Here is an 18184-nt window from a genome sequence, read left to right on the forward strand (position 1 = left end):
AATGGTGTCATTTGTGGGGGGTTTCCACTGTTTTGGTACATCAGGAGTTTTCCAAATGCGACATGGTGTCCGATCTCAATTCCAGCCAAAAACGTCAAATGGCGCTGCTTCCCTTCCGAGCTCTGCCATGCGCCCAAATAGTGGTTTACCCCCACATGTGGGGTATCAGCGTACTCAGGACAAATTGCACAATAACTTTTACAGCCCTGTTACCCTTGGAAAAATAAGAATTGAGGGTGAAAAGATCATTTTTGTGGAAAAAATATGATTTTTTAATTGTATGGCTTTATGTTATAAACTTCTGTGAAGCCCATGGGGGTTCAAAGTTCTCACCACACATCTAGATAAGTTCCTTAGGGGGTCTAGTTTCCAAAATGGTGTCATTTGTGGGGGGTTTCCACTGTTTTGGTACATCAGGGGTTTTCCAAACGCGACATGGTGTCCGATCTCAATTCCAGCCAAAAACGTCAAATGGCGCTGCTTCCCTTCCGAGCTCTGCCATGCGCCCAAATAGTGGTTTACCCCCACATGTGGGGTATCAGCGTACTCAGGACAAATTGGACAACAACTTTTAAGGTCCAATTTCTCCTGGTACCCTTGGGAAAATAAAAAAATGGTGACTAAAAGATCATGTTTGTGGAAAAAATACGAATTTTTTATTTTCACGCCCGGGCATTATAAACTTCTGTGAAGCACTGGGGGGTTCAAAGTGCTCACCACACATCTAGATAAGTTTCTTGGGGGGTCTAGTTTACAAAATGGTGTCATTTGTGGGGGGTTTCCACTGTTTAGGTACATTAGGGGCTCTCCAAAGGCAACATGACACCCGCAGACCATTCCATCAAAGTCTGCATTCCAAAACGTCACTACTTCCCTTCCGAGCCCCGACGTGTGCCCATACAGTAGTTTTCTCCCACATATGGGGTATCAGCATACTCAGGACAAATTGGACAAATACTTTTAAGGTCCAATTTCTCCTGGTACCCTTGGGAAAATAAAAAAATGGTGACTAAAAGATCATGTTTGTGGAAAAAATACGAATTTTTTATTTTCACGCCCGGGCGTTATAAACTTCTGTGAAGCACTGGGGGGTCAAAGTGCTCACCACACATCTAGATAAGTTCCTTAGGGGGTCTAGTTTCCAAAATGGTGTCATTTGTGGGGGGTTTCCACTGTTTTGGTACATCAGGAGTTTTCCAAATGCGACATGGTGTCCGATCTCAATTCCAGCCAAAAACGTCAAATGGCGCTGCTTCCCTTCCGAGCTCTGCCATGCGCCCAAATAGTGGTTTACCCCCACATGTGGGGTATCAGCGTACTCAGGACAAATTGCACAATAACTTTTACAGCCCTGTTACCCTTGGAAAAATAAGAATTGAGGGTGAAAAGATCATTTTTGTGGAAAAAATATGATTTTTTAATTGTATGGCTTTATGTTATAAACTTCTGTGAAGCCCATGGGGGTTCAAAGTTCTCACCACACATCTAGATAAGTTCCTTAGGGGGTCTAGTTTCCAAAATGGTGTCATTTGTGGGGGGTTTCCACTGTTTTGGTACATCAGGGGTTTTCCAAACGCGACATGGTGTCCGATCTCAATTCCAGCCAAAAACGTCAAATGGCGCTGCTTCCCTTCCGAGCTCTGCCATGCGCCCAAATAGTGGTTTACCCCCACATGTGGGGTATCAGCGTACTCAGGACAAATTGGACAACAACTTTTAAGGTCCAATTTCTCCTGGTACCCTTGGGAAAATAAAAAAATGGTGACTAAAAGATCATGTTTGTGGAAAAAATACGAATTTTTTATTTTCACGCCCGGGCATTATAAACTTCTGTGAAGCACTGGGGGGTTCAAAGTGCTCACCACACATCTAGATAAGTTTCTTGGGGGGTCTAGTTTACAAAATGGTGTCATTTGTGGGGGGTTTCCACTGTTTAGGTACATTAGGCGCTCTCCAAAGGCAACATGACACCCGCAGACCATTCCATCAAAGTCTGCATTCCAAAACGTCACTACTTCCCTTCCGAGCCCCGACGTGTGCCCATACAGTAGTTTTCTCCCACATATGGGGTATCAGCATACTCAGGACAAATTGGACAAAAACTTTTAAGGTCCAATTTCTCCTGGTACCCTTGGGAAAATAAAAAAATGGTGACTAAAAGATCATGTTTGTGGAAAAAATACGAATTTTTTATTTTCACGCCCGGGCGTTATAAACTTCTGTGAAGCACTGGGGGGTTCAAAGTGCTCACCACACATCTAGATAAGTTCCTTGGGGGGTCTAGTTTACAAAATGGTGTCATTTGTGGGGGGTTTCCACTGTTTAGGTACATTAGGGGCTCTCCAAAGGCAACATGACACCCGCAGACCATTCCATCAAAGTCTGCATTCCAAAACGTCACTACTTCCCTTCCAAGCCCCGACGTGTGCCCATATATATAAAATATGCTATTTTAGAATTTTGGATAACTAGAGGCGGAAGACCTGTGAAGACTCAGACGTCAAGGTTAGATTTCAGAAAGGCAGATTTTAAGGGATTCAGAAAGAGAATTGGAGGGATCCAATGGCTGGATATCCTTAAAGACAAAAATGTCCAGGAAGGATGGGAAATCTTGAAAAATGAAATTCTCAAAGCACAGTTGTTAACAATTCCGAAAAGAGGGAAGAATAGGAAGCATTTAAGGAAACCAGGATGGATGAACACAGAACTTAAGCACATGCTAAAAAGGAAGCAAAAAATGTTTATAAAATGGAAAGAAGGAGGCATATCTAAAGAAGAATATAATGCTGTCTGCAGAACCTGCAAGGCACAAATCAGATTATCTAAAGCTGAAAATGAATTGAGGCTTGCAAGAGATGTCAAAAGCAATAATAAAGGATTTTGGGGATATGTCAAAAGTAAAAGAAAAGTCAAAGATGCTATAGGATTTTTACAGGATGAAAATGATGAAATGGTAAGACAGGATGTTGAGAAGGCTGAACTTTTAAATTCCTATTTTGCATCTGTTTTCTCTCAGAAAGGAAATGTAACATCAACTGTTATTCACTGTCCTATTAAGGGAATAGAAGAATCCAGGATATCTATAAACAGAAAGATAGTGAGGAAACAATTAGCTAACCTAAATGTATTCAAGTCTCCAGGTCCAGATGAATTACACCCCAGAGTACTGAAGGAGATAGCAGAAGAAATTTTTGAACCCCTCTCCATAATCTTTGAAAATTCTTGGAGAACAGGAGAAGTGCCAGAAGACTGGAGAAGAGCAAATGTTGTTCCTATCTTCAAAAAGGGGAAGAAGGTGGACCCAGGCAACTATAGGCCGGTGAGTCTGACTTCTATACCAGGAAAGATCTTTGAACAAATTATTAAACAACATGTATGTCAATACCTGGATAAGAATGAAGTGATTAAACAGAGTCAGCATGGGTTTGTAACTAATAAGTCATGTCAGACTAATTTAATTTCCTTCTATGATGGTATTACTGATTGGGTGGATCAAGGAAATGCTGTAGATATAGTATATCTTGACTTCAGCAAAGCATTTGACAAAGTATCTCACACAATCCTTATTGAAAAAATGACTAAGTATGGAATGGACAAGGCAACTGTTAGGTGGATTCATAACTGGCTTAGTGATCGGACCCAAAGAGTGGTCGTAAATGGCTGCACATCCAGTTGGAAGAATGTCTCAAGTGGGGTACCACAGGGCTCTGTCCTGGGCCCTGCATTGTTCAACATCTTTATCAACGATTTAGATGAAGGAATTGAGGGTAAACTGATTAAATTTGCTGATGACACAAAGCTAGGAGGGATAGCTAATACTAGAGAAGAGAGAGAGAGGATTCAAAAAGATTTAAATAAACTGGAGAAGTGGGCAGCAACTAACAGAATGGTTTTTAACAGGGAGAAATGCAAAGTACTACATCTGGGCAATAAAAATGAAAAAAGCATATATAGAATGGGAGGAATAGGGCTAAGTGACAGCACATGTGAAAAAGACTTGGGTATACTAATAGATCACAGACTGAATATGAGTCAACAGTGTGATGCAGCAGCAAAAAAGGCAAATGCAATTCTAGGATGTATTAACAGAAGCATACAGTCTAGATCACGTGAAGTAATTATTTCCCTCTACTCCTCTTTGGTCAGACCTCATCTGGAATATTGTGTCCAATTTTGGGCACCACATTTTAAAAAAGACATCAACAAACTGGAGCAAGTTCAGAAAAGAGCGACCAGAATGGTGACCGGTCTGCAAACCCTGTCTTATGAGGAAAGGTTGCAGGATTTGGGAATGTTTAGTTTGCAAAAGAGAAGACTGAGAGGAGACTTAATAGCTGTCTACAAATATCTAAAGGGCTGTCACATTGTAAAAGGATCAACTTTATTCTCATTTGCACAAGGAAAGACTAGAAGCAATGGGATGAAGCTGAATGGGAGGAGACACAGATTAGATATTAGAAAAAACTTTTTGACAGTTAGAGTGATCAATGAGTGGAACAGGCTGCCACGAGAAGTGGTGAGTTCTCCTTCAATGGAAGTCTTCAAACAGAGGCTGGACAGACATCTAACTGGGATGATTTAGCGAATCCTGCTTTGAGCAGGGGGTTGGACCAGATGGCCCAGGAGGTCCCTTCCAACTCTACGATTCTACGATTCTATGATTCTATAGTAGTTTTCTCCCACATATGGGGTATCAGCATACTCAGGACAAATTGGACAACAACTTTTGGGGTCCAATTTCTCCTGGTAGCCTTGGGAAAATAAAAAAATGGTGACTAAAAGATCATGTTTGTGGAAAAAATACGAATTTTTTATTTTCACGCCAGGGCGTTATAAACTTCTATGAAGCACTAGGGGGGTCAAAGTGCTCACCACACATCTAGATAAGTTCCTTTGGGGGTCTAGTTTCCAAAATGGTGTCATTTGTGGGGGGTTTCCACTGTTTTGGTACATCAGGAGTTTTCCAAACGCGACATGGTGTCCGATCTCAATTCCAGCCAAAAACGTCAAATGGCGCTGCTTTCCTTCCGAGCTCTGCCATGCGCCCAAATAGTGGTTTACCCCCACATGTGGGGTATCAGCGTACTCAGGACAAATTGCACAATAACTTTTAGGGTCCTGTTACCCTTGGAAAAATAAGAATTGAGGGTGAAAAGATCATTTTTGTGGAAAAAATATGATTTTTTAATTGTATGGCTTTATGTTATAAACTTATGTGAAGCCCATGGGGGTTCAAAGTTCTCACCACACATCTAGATAAGTTCCTTAGGGGGTCTAGTTTCCAAAATGGTGTCATTTGTGGGGGTTTTCCACTGTTTTGGTACATCAGGGGTTTTCCAAACGCGACATGGTGTCCGATCTCAATTCCAGCCAAAAACGTCAAATGGCGCTGCTTCCCTTCCGAGCTCTGCCATGCGCCCAAATAGTGGTTTACCCCCACATGTGGGGTATCAGTGTACTCAGGGCAAATTGCACAATAACTTTTAGGGTCCTGTTACCCTTGGGAAAATAAAAATTGGGGTGAAAAGATGATTTTTGTGGAAAAAATATGATTTTTTAATTGTACCACTGTACGTTATAAACTTTTGTAAAGCCCTTGTGGGTTCAATGTTCTCACCACATATCTAGATAAGTTCCTTGGGGGGTCTAGTTTCCAAAATGGGGTCACTTGTAGGGGGTTTCCACTGTTTAGGTACATCAGGGACTCTCCAAACGTGACATGGCGTCCAATCTGAATTCCAGCCAATTTTGCATTGAAAAAGTCAAACGGCGCTCCTTCCATTCTGAGCTCTGCCATACGCCGAAACAGTCATTCCCCCCACATGTCAGGTATCTGCGTACTCAGGACAAATTGCACAATAACTTTTGCAGTCCAATTTCTCCTGTTACCCTTGGTAAAATAAAAAAAATTGAACCTGAATTATTTTTTTTATGAAAAAAAGTTAGATGTTCATTTTTTTTAAATATTCAAAAAAATTCCTGTGACGCACCTAAAGGGTTAATAAACTTCTTGAATGTGGTTTTGAGCACCTTAAGGGGTGCAGTTTTTAGAATGGTGTCACTTTTGGGTATTTTCTATCATATAGACCCCTCAAAGTGGCTTCAAATGTGATGCGGTCCTAAAAATAAAATGGTGTTGTAAAAATGAGAAATCGCTGGTCAACTTTTAACCCTTATAACTTCCTAACAAAAAAAAATTTTGGTTCCAAAATTGTGCTGATGTAAAGTAAACATGTGGGAAATGTTAGTTATCAAGTTTTTTGTGTGCCGTATCTCTGTTATTTAAGGGCATAAAAATTCAAAGTTGGAAAATTGCGAAATTTTCAAAATTTTCGCCAAATTTCCGTTTTTCTCACAAATAAACGCAAGTTATTTGAATGAAATTTTACCACTATCATGAAGTACAATATGTCACGAGAAAACAGTGTCAGAATCACCGGGATCAATGGAAGCATTCCAGAGTTATGACCTCATAAAGGTACAGTGGTCAGAATTGTAAAAATTGGCCCGGTCATGAACGTGCAAACCACCCTTGGGGTGAAGGGGTTAAATATTGTCTGTTCTACAGACAGGTAATATCTGTGTGAAAGATGTGAGGTAGCCTTGCCTGTCATGGTGGAAGCTTTCTATGATTGGAAAACATTATGAGGAAATGTGAGTGTTATCTTATTGACTTTATTTAGGTGATGGAGCTCACCCTTTGTTGCCTAATCAAGGTTAATGTAGGCATGCAGCAATGTTGTTATTGCATAATGTTTGTTGCAGTTTTTTTCTGTAATGTTAATGTTACACCAAGTTAAAGAAGGCCCAAAGGGTCATTTTGGCCATTGCCAAATTTGTGTTATGGCAAAATTATGTTTGCCTTTAAGCAAAACCCAAAAAAAAAAGGCAAAACTAAAAATTTGTCTACTCTAGTTAATGTCTCTGTGTGATTTCTCACTATCCCTCACAACATACTAACAGACACCAACCAATGCAAAGAAACACTCATAGAATCATAAAAAGGCTTGAGTAATATATATTTAGACACACTTTGAAAAACAAAAATTATAACATAGACACAGCATTCTCTTGCCAAGAAGTTGCCCCCTCAGGTGAGATAAAGTAATTTGTGAATATATCACGCACTTTGAGGCCAGAGAGCGGTCTATGTTGAGGGATGATAGGTGGTCTCACCCTGCGCACATTGTCCAGCCTACGCACAACACCATCAGAGGAGGAACAATCATGTATCCTGGTGAAGTTATGCAGAACAACACAGGCTTTGACAACTTAATTCACATTTTGCTCACTCAACTGAATGGCAGACTGGAGTAGCCACCATTTGGCACAAAGAATCCCAAAGGAACACTCCACCAGTCGCCTAGCACGTGATAGGCGCAAGTTAAAAATTCTGCGCCTGTGGTCAAGGTTGTGCCGGGGATATGGCCTCATGACATTACGTGATAACTGAAAAGCCTTATCTGCCACAAGAACATAAGGGACTGATTGTTCGGGGGAGCCTGGTAGCTGTCGTGGTGGTGGTAGATCCAACTGGTTGGTGCGTAGCCGCCGACCCATTATGGAAGTATTGAAGACTCTAGAGTCTCCCGTCCTTCCATAGGCCCCAATGTCAACAATTATAAACTTGTATTGAGGGTCTACCAGAGCCAACAATACAACAGAAAAGTATTGCTTATAATTGAAGAATTGGGAGCCTGAGTTCGGCGGCTTACGCACCCTGATATGTTTGCCTTCCAGGGCCCCAATACAATTTGGAAACTGGCAGTCCTCCTCAAAGTCCCTTGAAATCCTTAACCAGTCTTCCATCCTGGGCTCGGGTAGGACCACCTGATGGAGTCTTGTCCAGATTTCTGCACATGTAGACCTCACTATGCCTGAAATGGTTGACTTTCCAATGAGAAACTCATGGTGGAGGGCGGCATAAGACAGGCCAGTGGACAGGAAGCTGTAGAACAACAGAAATAGTACAGGTTAGAATGGGTAAAGTAAAAAAAAATCAGTTACATGCCGACCAAACTTGGTAGGGAATGAGAGAGAACAACACACACATATTTGGTGGCACAATGACTAAGTGATATGCAGTACATATTAGATGTAACATTCTGCTGTGTCAGGTGAAATGTATTTTGAGTAAGATGAGGGTATTAAACTTTGTCCAAGAAGGCCAAAAAACATAAATTAACACACACATTATGAACATAGAGAATGTGGTCGTGGAGTACATACTGTATTGTGAGTAGAAGTCGCTCCTCTGCAGATATGGCTTTGCGCATCCTAGTGTCAAGAAAGGTGATCCCAGGGTGCACTGTCTCCAAGAGGCGATCAAATGTGGAAATGCTCATTCGACAGTACTGGTAAAATTTGTCCGGATGCTCCCGCAGAGACGAATAGAGGCGGTGAAAATGACCTCTTGTGAGTCGTTGCCTCAAAAGTGGATGTACCCACATGCGTCTCCTCCTCCGCGGATCCACTATCACAGGATATGGTTGGCCAAAGCGCCGTGACAAAAGCCAGGTAAAGAGAACCTGCTCGGTTGTATTGAATGTCAGACCCTCGGCCATGCTGCACAAAGAACACCAACACACCTCGTGAAAGCAAGGTGAGAAATGTACAGAATGTAGGCAGCCACCTGTTTCTGAGTGTCTAAATAGGGTGCAGGCTAATGATTTAAATTGTTTGCAGGCCTCAAAACTGTTAAATGTCCATTTTGCAAGGCTGCGAGAAAATCTCGCCATACGGATTGAATATGTATTACATACGGATACACACATGCGCAAAATACGCGACCTCACCTTGCTTACGGATGACCTATGGGCCACTATTTAGTGGTCATTGATCCGTATTACGCATGTCAAATACTGACCGTATTTTGCGCAGGTTAGTGTGACTCCAGCCTTAGGGTGTGTGCTCATGTTGCCAATTCTGCTGTGGAATTTTCCGCATGGATTTGTCTAAATCCACTTGTCAACAGACATGTGGTTTATCTGTGGATTAGCCTGTGGTTCTCCCCTGCGGTTTGACACCTGTCATGGAGCAGGTGCCAAACCACTGCAGAATCTGCACAAAGAAGTGACATGCTGTGTATTTAAAACTGCAGCAAATCTGCGTGGAAAATACAGAACTGTGGCCACTGCTTTTTGCATTGAGTTAAATGACACTTGATGATGAAGTGCCACACTTGCTAATTACTATTGTTTTTGCTTTAAAAGAATATCTTGTAAGAGAGGCTAAACATTTCTGTATAAATGTTATGGTCATTTGTGAAGTTCCTGTTTGTCTTAAGTTTTGTGAGGAGGTAGAATCACTGAATATTAACCATCGCATGCATAGAGAAGAATTGATGGAGAAGAGAAGTTTGCTGCCTTTTTACTGATTGCAAAATTTCCAAAACCAGCTTATTCAAAGCTTTGTGCAGAATCTGTAAGACGCCGTGACCCGGGGTTGCTGCGGCCGTTGTACTAAGAGTACTAACCACTATACGATCACGGCAACATTCTCAAGACAGGTAGGAGTCGAACCTACAATCTTCTGATCCATAGTCAGACGCGTTATCCATTGCGCCACTGGCCCTTAGGTTGATGCTTTCTTTTTCATGCACCATCATGCTAAAGCAAAGTAAAACCTGCAATAGGCTGTCATCGCCACATAAGTCTTTCTTTTCTTGCCAATCCTCTCAGAATCAGAAACAAAATATTTTTGTTCAATCTGAAATTCATGTTTTAGAATGAACAATTTCTATCTTCCTGCATTCATGTGCGATGTTTCAATTTTTCTCACATTTTTCGAGAAAGCAAATTCACTAGTTGGCAGATAGAAGAAGAAATCATGCAAAAGAAACAATTTACAAGTTATATGTAAAGTTTCCTTTTACCTAATATTACTATCTTGAGAGTAACCAGCAAAATCACTACTTGGCAGACAAAAGTTGTCAAAAGGAAAGAAAAATAATAAAGGTGATGAATTTTATTGTAGATTAGTGATGATCGACCGCAGAAAAGAGATGATCGATTGCGCTTAGAGTGGGTGATGAGAGTGTGAGAGCTAAGCACCACCTGCAAAGAGGGTGAGAAAGAAATAGCGAGGCTTGTTTGCCACCCTCGAAGATAGAGGTAGAGACTTGCACACCACCCTCGAAGAGGGTGAGAGAGAGTGCCAGAGTAAGACGATTAAACACCACCTTTTACGAGAGAGAGAGAAGCACCACCTGCTCAGAGGGTGAGAAAGAAGTTGTGAGACTTGTTCACCACCCTCAAAGATAGAGTTAGAGACTTGTGCACCACCCTTGAAGAGGGTGAGAGAGAGGGGGAGAGAAAGATGCCTGAGAGCCACCTGTTACTCAGTCGACTAACTAGCATTGCTGAGTACACGAATGCATGATGAAGTGCCAAACTTGCAAGAGAGGGAGAGAAAGACGCTTAGGGTGCGTGCTCATGTTGCCAATTTTGCTGTGGAATTTTCCACATGGATTTGTCTAAATCCTCATGTCAACAGACATGTGGTTTATCTGTGGATTAGCCTGTGGTTCTCCCCTGCGGTTTGACACCTGTCATGGAGCAAGTGCCAAACCGCTGCAGAATCTGCACAAAGAAGTGACATGCTGTGTATTTAAAACTGCAGCAAATCTGCGTGGAAAATACAGAACCGTGGCACTGCTTTTTGCATTGAGTTAAATGACACTTGATGATGAAGTGCCACACTTGCTAATTACTATTGTTTTTGTTTTAAAAGAATATCTTGTAAGAGAGGCTAAACATTTCTGTATAAATGTTATGGACATTTGTGAAGTTCCTGTTTGTCTTAAGTTTTGTGAGGAGGTAGAATCACTGAATAATAACCATCGCATGCATAGAGAAGAATTGATGAAGAAGATGAAGTTTGCTGCCTATTTACTGATTGCAAAATTTCCAAAATCAGCTTATTTAAAGGTTTGTGCAGAATCTATAAGATGCCGTCACCCAGATTCGAAACGGGGTTGCTGCGGCCACAACGCAGAGTACTAACCACTATACGATCATGGCAATATTCTCGAGCCAGGTAGGAGTCGAACCTACAATCTTCTGATCCATAGTCAGATGCGTTATCCATTGCGCCACTGGCCCTTACGTTGATGCTTTCTTTTTCATGCACTATCATGCTAAAGCAAAGTAAAACCTACAATAGGCTGTCATCGCCACATAAGTCTTTCTTTTCTTGCCAATCCACTCAGAATCAGAAACAAAATATTTTTGTTCAATCTGAAATTCATGTTTTAGAATGAACAATTTCTATCTTCCTGCATCCATGTGCGATGTTTCAATTTTTCTCACATTTTTCGAGAAAGCAAATTCACTAGTTGGCAAATAAAAGTAGAAATCATGCAAAAGAAACAATTTACAAGTAGAGTTGAGCGATACCAGCCGATACTTGAAAATATCGGATCGGAATGGATCGGCCGATCTTAAAAAAAAGTATCGGTATCGCCGATTCCGATACCGGGAACCAATGCAAGTCAATGGGGCCAAAATATCGGAATTAAAAAAAACCCTTTCTTTCCTTGTAGGTTCTACATGAAGAAAAACAACTAAGAATAATGTAGAATGTATTGTGGGAGGTGGAGGAGACATTAAAGCCATAGAGGTTTAGCCCAATCAAATGGAATAGCAGGAATTAAACTTTTTTTTTAAAGATGTTAGGAGTTACAAAGATATTGACTATGTTAGCCTCATTTATATTATGCCAGACATGTATGTCTTCTTCTTCTTTCTTCTTTCTTCTTCTTTCTTATTCTTCTTCCTTTTTTACATTCTTCTTCTTCTTCTTCCTTTTTTTACATTCTTCTACTTCCTTTTTTTACATTCTTCTTCTTCTTCCTTTTTTTAAATTCTTCTACTTCCTTTTTTTACATTCTTCTTCTTCTTCCTTTTCTTACATTCTTCATATTCTTCTTATTCAACAATTATTATTCTACATATTCAACTTCTTCATCTTCTTCCTATTCTTCTTCATCATATTCTTATTTGTGTCAGGCATTCCTGTAGTTGTTATCTAGAAAAGTTAGAAGTTTACTCCTTCCGTTCTGCCTGTCACAAAAGATTTACAACAGGATTTGTCCGCGTTCAGTTTGGCCTGCAGCAGCAGGCCTTTTCCAGGGGCACCACGAGGAGGAACGGACTCACCCCCATACACTGCTTAGTCTTCTTCTGCTTATAAATAAGATAATATCATTTGCTCAGAGTATTAGTCTTATGCTTAATGTTCTTCTGCTTTGTTTTTTTATGCTTCTTTGTCTTCTCTCTCTTGTTGTTCTGCATCTTGGTGGTTGTCTTCCTGTTCTTTGTCCTCTTGAACCAGCTGACGGTACTGGCACCCGGAGGGGCAGCAGAAGGAACAATAGCCAATGGCACTACCGAGGACCAGCTGACGGTGCTGGAACATGGTTACTAAGCAGGAGGTACCTGTGCTACAAAGCACTACCAAGGACCAGCAGACGTTGCCGGAACTCGGATACCGAGATGGAGGCACCTAGGCCAAAGGCTCTGCCGAGAACCAGCTGACGGTGCTGGAACCCGGATGGGTAGCATAAGTTGCAAGAGCAAATGGAAATAGCGAAGACCAGCTGACAGTGCTGGCACCCGGAGGGGCAGCAGAAGGAATAAGAGCCAATGGCACAACCGAGGACCAGCTGACGGTGCTGGAACCCGGTTACTAAGCAGGAGGTACCTGTGCTACAAAGCACTACCAAGGACCAGCAGACGTTGCCGGAACTCAGATACCGAGATGGAGGCACCTAGGCCAAAGGCTCTGCCGAGAACCAGCTGACGGTGCTGGAACCCGGATGGGTAGCATAAGCTGCAAGAGCAAATGGAAATAGCGAGGACCAGCTGACAGTGCTGGCACCCGGAGGGGCAGCAGAAGGAATAAGAGCCAATGGCACAACCGAGGACCAGCTGACGGTGATGGAACACGGTTACTAAGCAGGAGGTACCTGTGCTACAAAGCACTACCAAGGACCAGCAGACGTTGCCGGAACTCGGATACCGAGATGGAGGCACCTAGGCCAAAGGCTCTGCCGAGAACCAGCTGACGGTGCTGGAACCCGGAGGGGCAGCTGAAGTTACCCCTGAAAAGCAAAGTTGGCATGCCGCAAGCTGGCCGCAGTTACCGAATCACACAGTCCTACAGGGGGTGCTTGTCCTACTGGCACTATGGAACAAGCCTTTCTTACCAGAACCCGCAGTCCACATAGGAAGCACCTAAACTGCTGGCACCCTAGCTTCGGCTAACCCAACCGCAACACGACATGGCAACTTGGGGTGGCAAACTGACATTGACACTTCCCGGAAACAGCAGGCAGGGCTGGAACCAAGTTGGGCAGGAGGGAGTACCCGTGCCAAAGTCAGTTATGAGCAGCAACTGGCGATGTTGGAGCCCAGGGACAAGCACTTAGCAGGCTGAGGCCTGATGTGCTGTCAATTGGGAGGCAGCAGGACAGATTGACATCAAAACAGCAGGGGAACAGCTGACGTTACTGAACCCCACAAACACAGGAGCTAGTGTTTTACTCTGTGAAGACGGCACTTCCGAGCTACAACTGGCTGTGTTGAAGCCCAGGGACAAGCACGGAGCAGGCTGAGGCTGCATTGAAGAAATTTTAAGATCGATTGTAGACTTCTACTAATTTTAACCAAGCTCCACTTAGGCCTGTGGCTTCACTGATTTTCGTATTTCCCCTGTCCTCCAACCCCACCAGTTACAGCTCCGAAGTGGCGTCTGCACAATCCACACTTGTTCCTGTGTTACACTTCGGAGCTGTAACTGGCAGGGTTGGAGGACAGGGGAAATACGAGAGACAGTGGAGCCACAGGCCTAATTGGAGCACGGTTAAAAATCAGTAGTAGTAGGACTGTGTAGGCAGCAGGAGACTTTGCCATCCACACAGCAGGGGATCAGCTAGCATTACTGAACCCCTCTGAGACACGGGAGCAAGTATCTCTTTCCGTGTGGACGGCACTTCCGAGCTACAACTGGCTGTGCTGAAGCCCAGGAAATAGGAGGGTGTAGGCAGAGGCCTACTGTCTTTGGAATGCGGAGACAGCAGGAGAGACTGCCATCCAAACAGCAGGGGATCAGCTAGTGTTACTGAACCCCACTGAGACACGGGAGCAAGTGTCTCTTTCCGTGTGGACGGCACTTCCGAGCTACAACTGGCTGTGTTGAAGCCCAGGAAATAGGAGGGTGTAGGCAGAGGCCTACTGTCTTTGGAATGCGGAGACAGCAGGAGAGACTGCCATCCACACAGCAGGGGATCAGCTAGCGTTACTGAACCCCACTGAGACACGGGAGCAAGTGTCTCTTTCCGTGTGGACGGCACTTCCAAGCTACAACTGGCTGTGTTGAAGCCCAGGAAATAGGAGGGTGTAGGCAGAGGCCTACTGTCTTTGGAATGAGGAGACAGCAGGAGAGACTGCCATCCACACAGCAGGGGAACAGCTGGCGTTACTGAACCCCACTGAGACACGGCAGCAAGTGTCTCTTTCCGTGTGGACGGCACTTCCGAGCTACAACTGGCTGTGTTGAAGCCCAGGAAATAGGAGGGTGTAGGCAGAGGCCTACTGTCTTTGGAATGCGGAGACTGCAGGAGAGACTGCCATCCACACAGCAGGGGATCAGCTAGCGTTACTGAACCCCACTGAGACACGGCAGCAAGTGTCTCTTTCCGTGTGGATGGCACTTCCGAGCTACAACTGGCTGTGTTGAAGCTCAGGAAATAGGAGGGTGTAGGCAGAGGCCTACTGTCTTTGGAATGCAGAGACAGCAGGAGAGACTGCCATCCACACAGCAGGGGAACAGCTGACGTTACTGAACCCCACTGAGACACGGCAGCAAGTGTCTCTTTCCGTGTGGACGGCACTTCCGAGCTACAACTGGCTGTGTTGAAGCTCAGGAAATAGGAGGGTGTAGGCAGAGGCCTACTGTCTTTGGAATGCGGAGAAAGCAGGAGAGACTGCCATCCACACAGCAGGGGAACAGCTGACGTTACTGAACCCCACTGAGACACGGCAGCAAGTGTCTCTTTCCGTGTGGACGGCACTTCCGAGCTACAACTGGCTGTGTTGAAGCCCAGGAAATAGGAGGGTGTAGGCAGAGGCCTACTGTTTTTGGAATGCGGAGACAGCAGGAGAGACTGCCATCCACACAGCAGGGGATCAGCTAACCTTACTGAACCCCACTGAGACACGGGAGCAAGTGTCTCTTTCCGTGTGGACGGCACTTCCGAGCTACAACTGGCTGTGTTGAAGCCCAGGAAATAGGAGGGTGTAGGCAGAGGCCTACTGTCTTTGGAATGCGGAGACAGCAGGAGAGACTGCAATCCACACAGCAGGGGATCATCTAGCATTACTGAACCCCACTGAGACAAGGGAGCAAGTGTCTCTTTCCGTGTGGACGGCACTTCCGAGCTACAACTGGCTGTGTTGAAGCCCAGGAAATAGGAGGGTGTAGGCAGAGGCCTACTGTCTTTGGAATGAGGAGACAGCAGGAGAGACTGCCATCCACACAGCAGGGGAACAGCTGGCGTTACTGAACCCCACTGAGACACGGCAGCAATTGTCTCTTTCCGTGTGGACGGCACTTCCGAGCTACAACTGGCTGTGTTGAAGCCCAGGAAATAGGAGGGTGTAGGCAGAGGCCTACTGTCTTTGGAATGCGGAGACAGCAGGAGACACTGCCATCCACACAGCAGGGGATCAGCTAGCGTTACTGAACCCCACTGAGACACGGGAGCAAGTGTCTCTTTCCGTGTGGACGGCACTTCCGAGCTACAACTGGCTGTGTTGAAGCCCAGAAAATAGGAGGGTGTAGGCAGAGGCCTACTGTCTTTGGAATGCAGAGACAGCAGGAGAGACTGCCATCCACACAGCAGGGGATCAGCTAGCGTTACTGAACCCCACTGAGACATGGGAGCAAGTGTCTCTTTCCGTGTGGACGGCACTTCCGAGCTACAACTGGCTGTGTTGAAGCCCAGGAAATAGGAGGGTGTAGGCAGAGGCCTACTGTCTTTGGAATGCGGAGACAGCAGGAGAGACTGCCATCCACACAGCAGGGGAACAGCTGGCGTTACTGAACCCCACTGAGACACGGCAGCAAGTGTCTCTTTCCGTGTGGACGGCACTTCCGAGCTACAACTGGCTGTGTTGAAGCTCAGGAAATAGGAGGGTGTAGGCAGAGGCCTACTGTCTTTGGAATGCGGAGACAGCAGGAGAGACTGCCATCCACACAGCAGGGGATCAGCTAGCGTTACTGAACCCCACTGAGACACGGGAGCAAGTGTCTCTTTCCGTGTGGATGGCACTTCCGAGCTACAACTGGCTGTGTTGAAGCCCAGGAAATAGGAGGGTGTAGGCAGAGGCCTACTGTCTTTGGAATGCGGAGACAGCAGGAGAGACTGCCATCCACACAGCAGGGGAACAGCTGGCGTTACTGAACCCCACTGAGACACAGGAGCAAGTGTCTCTTTCCGTGTGGACGGCACTTCCGAGCTACAACTGGCTGTGTTGAAGCCCAGTAAATAGGAGGGTGTAGGCAGAGGTCTACTGTCTTTGGAATGCGGAGACAGCAGGAGAGACTGCCATCCACACAGCAGGGGAACAGCTGGCGTTACTGAACCCCACTGAGACACGGCAGCAAGTGTCTCTTTCCGTGTGGACAGCACTTCCGAGCTACAACTGGCTGTGTTGAAGCCCAGGAAATAGGAGGGTGTAGGCAGAGGTCTACTGTCTTTGGAATGCGGAGACAGCAGGAGAGACTGCCATCCACACAGCAGGGGAACAGCTGACGTTTCTGAACCCCACTGAGACACGGCAGCAAGTGTCTCTTTCCGTGTGGACGGCACTTCCGAGCTACAACTGGCTGTGTTGAAGCCCAGGGACAAGCACAGAGCAGGCTGAGGCTGCATTGAAGAAATTTTAAGATCGGTTGTAGACTTCTACTAATTTTAACCAAACTCCACTTAGGCCTGTGGCTTCACTGATTTTCGTATTTCCCCTGTCCTCCAACCCCGCCAGTTACAGCTCCGAAGTGGCGTCTGCACAATCCACTCTTGTTCCTGTGTTCCAGGTGTTCAGTCCGGTCAGTTAATCCCCTGATGTGTGTCCGGCAATGTCGCCTGCTCTGTCCACATTCCCATAAGTAGAATTGGGCCTGTTTTGCTTTTGGCAGGTGAAGGCAGCAGGAGAACTAGTGTAGATTGTGCTGACGCCACTTCAGAGATGTAGATGGCGGGGTTGGAGGCCAGGGGAAATAGTAGAGACAGTGGAGCCAGAGACCTAAGTTGGGCACGGTTAAAAATCAGTCGTGGTTTGAATGTTGATGGAGCTGGTGACTTTGCCGTCCACACAGCAGGGGATCAGCTGGCATTACTGAACCCCACTAACACAGGAGCTAGTGTGTTTCTCTGTGCAGACTACACATCTGAGCGACAACTGGCTGTGTTGAAGCACAGGGATTATAGTTCAGGGGGTAGAAAAATGAACACACCAGCAGACCTGGATACAGTTGCCAACCACTAATTTAGTCTGTAAGAGGAATGGCAAAGTCTTTGGAGATCCAGGCCTTGTTCATTTTCAGAAAAGTCAGTCGGTCAACATTATCGGAAGATAGTCGCCTGCGACGGTTTGTTAGTACACCACCTGCGGCACTAAAGACGCGTTCCGATAATACACTGGCAGCAGGGCAAGCCAGCACCTCCAATGCATACTGGCTAAGCTCTGGCCATGTATCCAGCTTAGAGAACCAAAACTTGAAGGGGGAAGAGCCATCTGGGAGTACAGCGACAGGGCAAGACATGTAGTCTGACACCATATGACGGAAGCGTTGCCTCCTGCTGACTCGAGGCGTCGCTGATGGTGTAGACAATTGTGGTGGACACACAAAACTTTGCCACATTTGGGCCATAGTGGTCTTGCCTTGTGCTGCGGCGCTGCCTCTGCTCCCTCTTTGTGCAGAGTTTCCTCCACTGCCTCGACGCACAGAGCTGCTTTGTAAAGCACTAGCAACAATGCTGTCGGGTGGAATGGAAAACATTATGGACTGCACCAGTGACTCTTCGTACTCCCGCAGTTTACGCTCCCGGTTCAACGTTGGTATGAGCCTTTGTACGCTGTCCCGGTAGCGAGGATCTAGGATGGTGTACACCCAATAATCA

General features: G+C 45.2%; 2 non-coding genes across 2 annotated transcripts; both read right to left on the reverse strand.

Annotated features, from left to right (window-relative positions):
- Window positions 1–9500: 9500 nt before the first annotated feature.
- TRNAH-AUG (transfer RNA histidin (anticodon AUG)) lies at window positions 9501–9573 on the reverse strand. The gene has a single exon. It is a non-coding gene; the product is annotated as a tRNA-His (tRNA).
- Window positions 9574–11029: 1456 nt separating this feature from the next.
- On the reverse strand, window positions 11030–11102 carry TRNAH-AUG (transfer RNA histidin (anticodon AUG)). The gene has a single exon. It is a non-coding gene; the product is annotated as a tRNA-His (tRNA).
- Between the last annotated feature and the right edge of the window lie 7082 nt (window positions 11103–18184).

This window comes from Dendrobates tinctorius, unplaced genomic scaffold (genome assembly GCF_039654945.1).
Source record: "Dendrobates tinctorius isolate UK_male_01 unplaced genomic scaffold, ASM3965494v1 ptg000228l, whole genome shotgun sequence".
NCBI lineage: Eukaryota > Metazoa > Chordata > Amphibia > Anura > Dendrobatidae > Dendrobates > Dendrobates tinctorius.